The sequence below is a fragment of the Dermacentor albipictus genome, chromosome 3, assembly GCF_038994185.2.
Source record: "Dermacentor albipictus isolate Rhodes 1998 colony chromosome 3, USDA_Dalb.pri_finalv2, whole genome shotgun sequence".
In the NCBI taxonomy this organism is placed as follows: Eukaryota; Metazoa; Arthropoda; class Arachnida; order Ixodida; family Ixodidae; genus Dermacentor; species Dermacentor albipictus.
The window spans coordinates 56,341,301-56,351,346 of NC_091823.1; the positions used below are offsets into that span (position 1 = coordinate 56,341,301).

At 43.5% G+C, this 10,046-nt stretch overlaps 1 non-coding gene across 1 annotated transcript; it reads right to left on the reverse strand.

Moving 5' to 3' along the window:
* Nucleotides 1–3,794: 3,794 nt before the first annotated feature.
* On the reverse strand, nucleotides 3,795–3,867 carry TRNAR-UCU (transfer RNA arginine (anticodon UCU)). Its single transcript has one exon. It is a non-coding gene; the product is annotated as a tRNA-Arg (tRNA).
* Between the last annotated feature and the right edge of the window lie 6,179 nt (nucleotides 3,868–10,046).

A 10,046-nucleotide genomic window follows, 5' to 3' on the forward strand; every position in this document is an offset into this window, starting at 1 on the left:
TCGCCCATCCGAGGGTGTCGCTACCATCGACAGGTGACCACTTGACGTGGCATCGTCCGTGAAGCAGACGACGCAGCGTCGTTAGAGGGCGCTTTCAGAGCAAATAAAGGATTCGGTTCTTTGTAAGCGAACAATTCTGCACCTCCCCCCCCCCCCCCCCCTGACTTTTCTCCGCCGGTGCCTTTCCGCCGTTTTCCGTTCAGAAAACGGCGAGCTTCCTCCACGCTTTCCTCACTTGAGCGTGTGCGATTGAGCCATGATCGCCGGCTCACACTCGCACTCTTTCTCTCGCACATAAAGCACACGGCGTGCGGCGACGATGTTATCCTCTTTGGACTTCATACTTTACATCAGGGCGACGAGGACGGCGGCAGAAACGCGCCTAGAGTGTCCATTGCAATAAAAATATTATGGCTCCTTACCCGTATCTCACTTCAACTGAACTTTGAATCTTCTCCCAACTTTTTTATAATAGAATGAAAGTCATATTTACCTATAAAAGGTTAATTAGACCAGAATAGAGATCATCGAAGTCCATGACGTCACTGTAAGCTGGTGAGAGAACCCCAAGGAGACCATGCCACCGGTATTCCGCTTTCTTCTTTTGCTCTTTATTGCGATAGCAATTATAAGGATACTACAAAGTAATTTCTGCCATCGTCGTCACCATCACCATCGCCACCGTCGTTATGTATGTTCCGTATAAAGTTAAAGTGCGATAAGAGTGTGGCCGCGATCCGTATATATATGTAGTGGGTGCGAGGAAAAACATGCGGGGTAGAATTGAGAACGATGGAGGTTTGGTTCGCCGGCGTCTTCTCGCGCGTGCAAGGAAGCAAGGCGGTAAGGGTGCGCGCCGATTTCTCATGCGCACAAAGAGGGAATGCGAGGAGCTAGATACCCGCCGTGATGGCGTAGAGGCTTCGGCGTTGCGCTGCTAAGCCCGAAAACGCGGGATCGAATCCTGGTCGCGGCGCTGACATTTCGGTGGGCGCGAAATCCAAAAAGACCAGTGTACTAGGCATTGGGTGCACGTTAAGACGCCCCTCAAAAGGTCTGCCCATCTTGAGCTGACTAGCGCAGTGCATATAACGCGCGCTTACGATCTTGTCACCGACACGCTAGAAAAATTATCCCAACTGATATTGCGTACAAACACGACTGCCTCTAACCTTTCAAAACGAACATACCCACTTACTGCCGTCAACAGAAATTTAAATATTCATTTTTAGTTTATTGAGCTGCTGACAGCGATAATTTTAATCTCACTTTGTGCCCCTTGGCCGCATATTTCTCCTTTTACTTTTATCCGCAGTCTCCTCCATCACTGATGGAAATAAAGAAGTTATTATTATTATTATTATCTTATTTGTACAGGTGGTCTTCGCGTGCCTCCCAGTGCCTAATTTTAAGAAGACCATAAAGCTTAACTTTGATCACCCTGCATATGCAAACAAGGCGCTGTATTAGCGGAAATCTGTCTGCAGCGGCTGCGGTGGATCGCGCTCACGCGCCACCCACGCGCTGCTTCTGGCGACCTTCCGATTATCCAGGCAGTCGCGCCACACTTCGCTTCGTTTGCAGCGTGCCGCATGAGACGGATTGTCCGCGCCAGCCAATTTATCGCGAAATAAAAAAACACGTATAGCGTTGCGCTCAAACTTCAGATTAGGGAGTACCATTATCGCAGATAATTTTTTGTATGTTTGCTATTACGATGCATGCAGTTAACCATGGTACGTAAAGTTTACGTATAATTTACTATCCGTACAGGAATCGTATAGGCTACTCAAAACATATAGTTTACCACGAATCTTATATAGTAATGTGACGATGATGGAAAGAAGTGAAAATACAGAGCAACATAATCAGCTGGTAATAATGAAAATTCGCTGCCGCAAGAAAAGTCCACCCGAACGCATTCTCCCTTTATCTCAAGTTTGGCACTGCTCCTTCTGACAGCGCGTTCTCCCCAATTCTGATGTTTGCTTCAGCCGGTTATTTACCTTAAAGTGAAGTGTTGGACTGCTAAGCACGACGTAGCGGAACCAAATCCCGGCCACGGCGGCCGCATTTCGATGGGGGCGAAATGCGAAAACACCCGTGTACTTGGATTTAGGTGCACGTTAAACATTCCCGGTTGGTCCAAACTTCCGGAGTGCTCCCCTACGGCATGCCTTAAAATCAGATCGTGGTTCTGGCACGTCAAACCCCACAGTTTAATTAAATAATTTTACCTTAAAGTGAATTATATCAAACTGGCCTGGCCACACAAGAAGGAAGAGAGGAAGACCCTAGATAGTTACTGACAATAGAGTTATTTGCGCTTTGCTGGCTGAAAATAAGAGTCCCTCAACAAAGAGCACAAGCGTCGTAGTATCGACAAATTCCACAGCTCCTCTTTTCTATTTTCCTGTTTTCTCTTCAACGCACGAAAAAAAAAAATACAGATAGTCGCTTAGGCAATTAGTACCGCTTTTCGACAGCAAAAAAATATGCCTCTGCAATTTGTCGTCCTGCGCACTTCAGCTCCTCTCCTGATAGGAAATTCCTCCGTAACCCCCCCCCCCCCCCCCCCCGTCAATAAGGAAAGCACTTCCGTAGCCCAGACATTGCACTCGTATATTACACCTTCCTTATTTCTTATCGGCAATTCATACTCTTCTCCACGGGGATTAGCACGGTGGTCGCTTTAGCTGATGCATGGTTTTCCGTATGGGGAAATCATTTCGATATAACTGCCATGGCTCACCTTATGTTGAGACATTTGCATGCTTCTTCCCGTCACCACATGTCGTAATAACTGCAAGCAATCCTAAAGCAAAGTGGTAGAAGTTTTGCAGGTGCACAAATATGTGTTGTCCTAGCTCATAGCCATATTTATATATTTCTAAGCAATGCCTCAACCAGCTCAGCAATCGGTCTTATGCAGTCGACTGTAGAAGGTGGATGGCTTGATGATATAGAGTGTATTTTTTTCAGCAAGGAACTCTAAGGCACCAGAGTCACGTAAAAATCCAAGACAAAGCATCCTCAAACTTTAGGAGGTTTACATAATGCGTAAAATGCCATAACAATCCATTGTCGTGGGTTGCCCTCTAATGCTCAAATAAAGGAAATTCGAGAGGCAAAGGAGCCGCTAAAGAGGTTTAAGGTAATAGAAGTTTAAAGAAAACAGCGGAAACCACACTCAGCTGTGAAGGTGTGTGGAACTTCGCTCTGATTTCGTGCTACACGTGAGGAACGCCAGCTTTCGCGGCCGTTTTCCGTCAAAGCCATGTGTATAAGGTTTTGCGAACGGCCACCCATTCATAATGAGCGCAAGAAATAAGCGGCCGTTTGGATATTACGAGCACAACGCTGCTAAAACGCATCTTGTAATTGACTTCACAACTTCACTGACAGTTTACTTGCAATAAAGTAGCAGAGTAATATTTTTAATATTATACTTACAAAAAGTTATTTGAGAAAACCTGCAAAAAATTTTTAACGCAAGCACGACAGAAAGAAGAGACACCAGAACGATGATGTTGTCATGTCTCTTCCTTCTGTCGTTTTCGCGTTTACATTTTTTCGCTGGTTTTCTCCAGTGTCAGCATGAACCAACTGGCCTAGCAAACACCACTTCCCAGAAGAAAACAGCACGTCCAGATCACCGTCTTCCTTTTTGCGCACGTATTTTTTTCTTGTCTGTTGCTTCTTTTTCAGGACCTGATGCTTGTAGAACAGGTAACACAACCTTCAACTCTATTTTGCAAGTCGAGATCCAAAAATAACATATGCTTGAATACATACGTCCCTGCCGGGATTTGAACCCGGGACCTTTGGATTAGAAGTCCAACGCGCTATCCACTGCGCTACAGGGACTGCGTGAGGGAGTGCTTGCGGAATGACCTTGCGTTATTCAACCATATATAAAGTAAGATCGCGTGCACAAAAATAAAGCAAAGTGTAAACGCAACTACCAACGGCACACAGAACAATGAAGGAAGGTGAGCTTTGGCAAATATCTTAACAACGGCCTAGGTACTACAGCGAGTAGGTAGTTCAAATTGCAAATAATAGAGCATCGCATAAATATATAGCATTGCAGCGCCGACCGCTTGCATGAAGAGGTGATTGGAAACAAAGCAGATAATATCTATCTACTTTCCTAATTCCACAGGCAATTTCACAGGGGAATGTCACAGAGGACACATTGCCTTTTATATACAGAGCTGACACGTAATGAAGCGTAACTAGTAATTATCAAAGGACAGCATTACCCACTCATAGAAGTGCATCGCTTGTGACTGTAGCTTTTAAAGAACGGAAAAGTTCATGTTCAAAGCTGTAATAAAGTTGCACAACACTTCACATTATAGGTTTATGCTTTCAGGCATGCATGAACTCTTAATGGTTTCCCCACATAACATATTATGATATTAACAAACGTTTCTTTAGTTTACTACTTTGTCTATTCATGTCTAACCATCCTCAGGCGCGGAAAGTAGATGGCGTGCTATATTTTCAAACAAGATGGTAAGCCTTTCAGTTAAATTGCCTTTCTTGCCGTCTCCAAAGAGCCATGTTTTGTGAGAGCTACGAAAAACGAAATGGTGAGACAGTGTCTGTCGGCAGTCTTCTTATTTCGTGTTGAGTTGCACGAGATCTATTGGCAGTCTCGTAAACTAAATCCATGTTTTGCTAATTGCTTATTTCATAATGAATTGATGACAAAGCTGCATGTGATTTACAAAGGACGACCATTTAATTGAATTGATGAATCATAACAAATGCAATGTTGCAAAGAGCTCTGGTGCAGTTGATTATGCCATGTGAGATGGCTTAAACGCGTGCATTCGTTCCAATTCTGGAATTACAAAGCGGGCTGTAGATGAATTTGTTTGACAAAAACCATCTGCGTACGCTTTAATATAACCAGCGTATCGAATGTATCTCTGGTATGACACTAGTTGTTGGAATGCTAGAATAAACATGTTTCGTTTGCGCATAATTCCTTCAATGGACAGGTCAATTTTTCGGGACAACGAGTCGCCATGGAGAGTAGGACATATCTGAGATACAAAATTCGTGATGTGATCGTAGATTTTTGCGCACCTGAGTCACCATATTTATGCAAGCCCGGTATCCTTCAATAAGTACAATTGCTAGTGGGTGCATGTTATGCTGCACTGAAACACGAAAGAAGTGCCAACAGGTTTCAACCATCCTCACAAGAAGAAATTAAGGACAATGTGCCTTTGCAATTGCTAAGGAACTCAACGTTGCTCGAAGAACGTGTGATAATACTCTAAGGCTCCTAGCTATACTAGTAAACAATAAATAATTATTAATGTAATTATTAGTAGGTCACTGTTCGGATGAACGGGAGATTCTATGCAGAACAGGTGAAGAACACGACATCCTATTCTTTATAAGTGCAATATGTACATTTAGTAGTGATGGAACTGATCCTTTCCTAGTCGCGCCCGCAACGCGGCAAAGAACAATTATTATTAAGTTTATTTGCTTTTCAAGGGCTTCAATTAAAGGGAGAATTCCAAGAAAGTTGTCTGTATAACACCCACAAATTTGCGTTGCAAGACATACCGAGGAAGTGCTGTCTGTTGTCAACTTCCCCGATTTCCCCGATTTCCCCGATTTCCCCGATTCACCAACTACAACGGGTGCAAGCTTTCTAGATTAATCTAACCCAAACTTGTTCATTAATGGGGCGTAAATAAGCACTTGATGCTCTCAAATTTCAGAAATGTGCCATATCATCTATCAATGACCACCGATGAAGCTGTACTTTGCGATCGTTCCCACCAAGCCCGTATATTTCACAACGACTAGAAAGTACAACTCAATAGAGTTGTCTCCAAGACTTCGTGTTAGCTTGGTTCTAATAGAGCTATATAGAGAAACCCTATATGTTTTCATCGCACGTAAAATTGTTGCAACATGCCAAGCGTTAAGGTAGACTCTGATGATCGAGGTGTTATGACAGCATATCTGTAAAGAACCAGAATTGTGGCAGTACCTCATCCAGGGATTCGAAACCGATACCTCTACATTATACAACCAAAGCGCCAAACAAATAAAGTGGGGACATTTTACTCCAAATAGTACTGTAATTGGCTATAGAATGGGCTGAAAGTGAGCGCGACGGATGTATTTTTTTAAAAACTAGAAACTAGAAATTAGAACTATTAGAAATCAGAAACACACACAGACGCAAACACAAACACACACACACACACACACACACACACACACACACACGCAAGCACGCGCGCACACACACACGCAAACGCACACACACACACACACACACGCACGCACGCACGAGCAATGTAGGGGTCGTGTTTCGCGCCGGATTATGTTGACCAGTGAAGCATGCCTCCATAGAAACAGAAGACGCTCTTGATTGAATAAGAGTCGCGGACGAGAAAAGGAAAAGAGTCGCAAGACGACGATATATAGATACTGGTCGGAGTAATTCAGTTAACAGGATCTAAACGTCACAGCCAATGAGCGTTGTTTTATCTTCTTTACTTAAGTAGGCACTACAAGAATACAATGCGCCTGGAAATGCCTCCTATATCGCTTTAAGCATTGTAGTTTACAATCACAGCACGCAGTCAGAACCACATGTTGAGCTGCAGTGTTCCCTATAACTAGATATGTATAACGTTTCTATGTGTTCAAACTCGCTCAAACAAGATGTAAATAGTTCTGCACTAGCTAGTCCTAAATAAAGAACATTATTGGAAAGATAATAAAAAGTTCTACAAGCAGTAACTACATCTATAACAGGAAATAAGCCTCAGATGGTTTAAAGAAAGCCGGATCTTGCTCCTGCAATCACCCGCATCCATGATGTTAGAATGGATATACTACACATGTTTTCTGCCGATGGGATTAAAGGAAGTGTACAATACAGAAACAGTTCACAGAGCTGTTTGCGCTGATTTGATTGGAATAGAATGAAGTGTATTTGTACGAACAGCTTAGAATCTACGCAAGCACAACCGATGACTTCAATACTCCGCTTCTTGAAGCAGTAGGCAATCCTGGTGTACATTTTTTGTGCTTTGACAATTGTTTTATGTTCTACATTGAAAAAATCTCTATTTATGCCACTTTACGTATTCATAGCACAGCTAATCTTGTTTTGGTATCATATGCATATCCGGCTCTCAAGCACGCGGAAGAAAACCACTACAATCACCATCAGAACCGTGTTTTAATGTTAATACTGGTATGCGCATTTGAATTTACACTATATCAACTGGACACATATGTATTATACCTCACTACCTGCCAGTTTCCATCGTCATGGGCGGCTCTTCGTTGATCTAGCATGATCTTTGGAGACAGCGATAGACTACGCAGGCACTCGTAGATCAGGGCGTGACCAGAAAGGGAAGTCTCCACGCAACACAAAATAGCCCTTAAAGAAAAACGGAAAAGGAAGGAACAAGAAAACACGATTGGTACGTACGCATTCAAACATACGAACGCTGGTCTCGTATCTCGGAACTGGAGAGAGAGCAGAATGTCAATGAAGCGCACTCGTGCCATCATAGACCTGGCGAGCGATCAAAGAGAGTGCATTGGCGATGCTTCTGAAAACTGGCGATGACTGCCTTTTGGATCATCCTGCAAAAAACGATAGGAGTAAATATGTCAGTGGTCATACGGAAAACCTACCAAATCGAAAAACTTGTTCATGTCGGAATTCCAACATGGTGGTGGATACCAATTGACCGTCGCATGAGCCTATGCGTGTAACCGCTTGCTTCACTGATATGTGAATACGAACCCTTCATCATGTGTACGTGTGAATACTGTAAACGTTGAAAGGAAGCTCTCTATCGTTATTCATTCGGCTCTTACATTGCTGCTGGTGCTGATAGCTGCTTTCTTGGCGAATAGCTTTTTCCGAATACTCGCGTCATACAGCATGTAATGTCGACGTCACTCCTTCGTCATCGAATCATTGTCATCCAAACTGGCTGCTACAGTCTTGCAAGATTCACCGGTGTCGGACACAGTGCAACCAAGGGCAGGGTATAGAGTGTATGGAAGCCACCACGGTAGAAGGTGATGCACGTAAGCACGTACTGTGCTTCAGCACCAATATGCCATCGTTGTCATGCCATCGACGTCATTTCATAGCCTTTATGCCATTGGAATCACACCTTCGTTGTCATGTAATCGCCATCCTTCTGCCGTCTTCACTCTGTCGCTGTCTCTGCGTTGTCATGGGATCGTCACCACTAGCAATATTCAAGGCGTCGTCATCAGTCAATGATTATCATTACACACTGCACCGTCTTCATGCTGTTTCCGACATTTTGTCATCGTCACACAGTCGCCGTCATGCCATCGTGGTCGTTTCGTCTTCTTCAATTTGTCGTATTGATTGTACCGTCGCCATTTTATTGTCGTTATTCCTTCGTCGACAAGCCGTAGTGCTCATTCCAGCATCATCGCACCACGATCTTCATGCAATCGTCGTTTTACAATATATACAATCGTCATCCCTTTGTTATTATGGCGTCGTCGTCATTCCTGCTGTGTTGTTTTCTTCATTACGCCATCGTGGTCATATATAACAGAGTCGCAATTCCGGTGTCGTCATCCTATGGTCGTGGCCATTCCGTCCTCATCCTGCTTCTGTCATCATTGCACTTGTTGTTAAGCCGTCATTATGTTGTAGTAATTCGAGTGTGGTTACGCCATTGTCGTTATGTCAATGTCTTCATTTCATCGTCGTTCTTTTTTAACGTCGTACAGTCGTCTTTATGCCGTCGTAGTTATTCTATTGTGATAATGAGTGGTACCTACATGATACAGTGCAACAAGATTAGGTCCCGTTAGAATGTCTGCAAGTGGACCGCATCTTTTCTGCTTGCAAATGGTCGCTAAGCATGAACAGCACTCTTCGCAAACACTAATGAAAGCTTCACCTAAAGTGATTCTCCCAGTGCGTGTAATTCGCAGTTTTTTTTTTTTTATTAGACAGTCCAGAGTTTCACCACGAGGGAAAGCCTCTTCTTGAGTGGTTTCAACACATGCAGAGTTGCTCCGTACGGGACCACAGATGACTTCGTCTCATACGACAGTGAAGGAATTTTAGGAGCCTCCTCTTGATGTTTAAAAGAGAGACCAATTTTCCCAACCAGTGGTTATGTCTAAAAGCTTGTACTTGCAAATCAAATAGCCATCGATCTCATGATGTAGTGACGCTGGACTTGGTGAAGTAGATGCATTGTGAATATGCTGAGTCTGATCACCTTGTCTATAGCTTACAACAAGTGTAACTCTGTAGGATATTTACTACAAAGACGTTATGCGTCCGAGCAATTTCTTGTATGCCTTTGCAAGGATAAATAGGCCTGTAGCTTGCACCATACTCCACCCCCCCCCCCCCTCTCCTCGTTTTCCGACAGTTACCTATGGCATATGTGGAAATACCAGTTATGTGAGCCGCTGCGGTTTATTGTAATGAAAGCACAAAACAGGGCTGCTCGGAGCTCCTCAGTCCAACAAACACCGTTTCTTTGGCACTTCGTTCTTGCCCTAAATTATGAACAGAATGTTCGTATTTCGTGTAGACATAATATTAGAAGGCTTCTAATATCTGTTTGGATTTCATCTCATCCTTCAGCCGACCGCGCAGCGTGCGCTGATGTGAGGTATAAATGGAGTCCGAACAATAATAAAAATGCAGGGATGAGAGATTTAAAATATTGTGCTTCATTTGCTTCGCAGAAAGGAAGAAAGACTAGCAAAAGGAAAGAAAAATGCCTAAAGCGTGTTGAATATGCCTATGTCGACACCTTCTTTAATAGCTCTGCGCCGCAGAAAGAGGCGTAATTGAAATTCTTGCCAGCAAGTCCACAGGGAAGTTTAATAGGCGCCAGCAGGCTTCGGTATTTGCTGTTTTATTCCCCGTGAATGTCCTCAGTGCTATGTGTGCGCTGGCCCATATACTTTATTATATTTTTTAGATGGAAATAGTCAAGGACTTTTAATTAGTAGTAATCAATCAC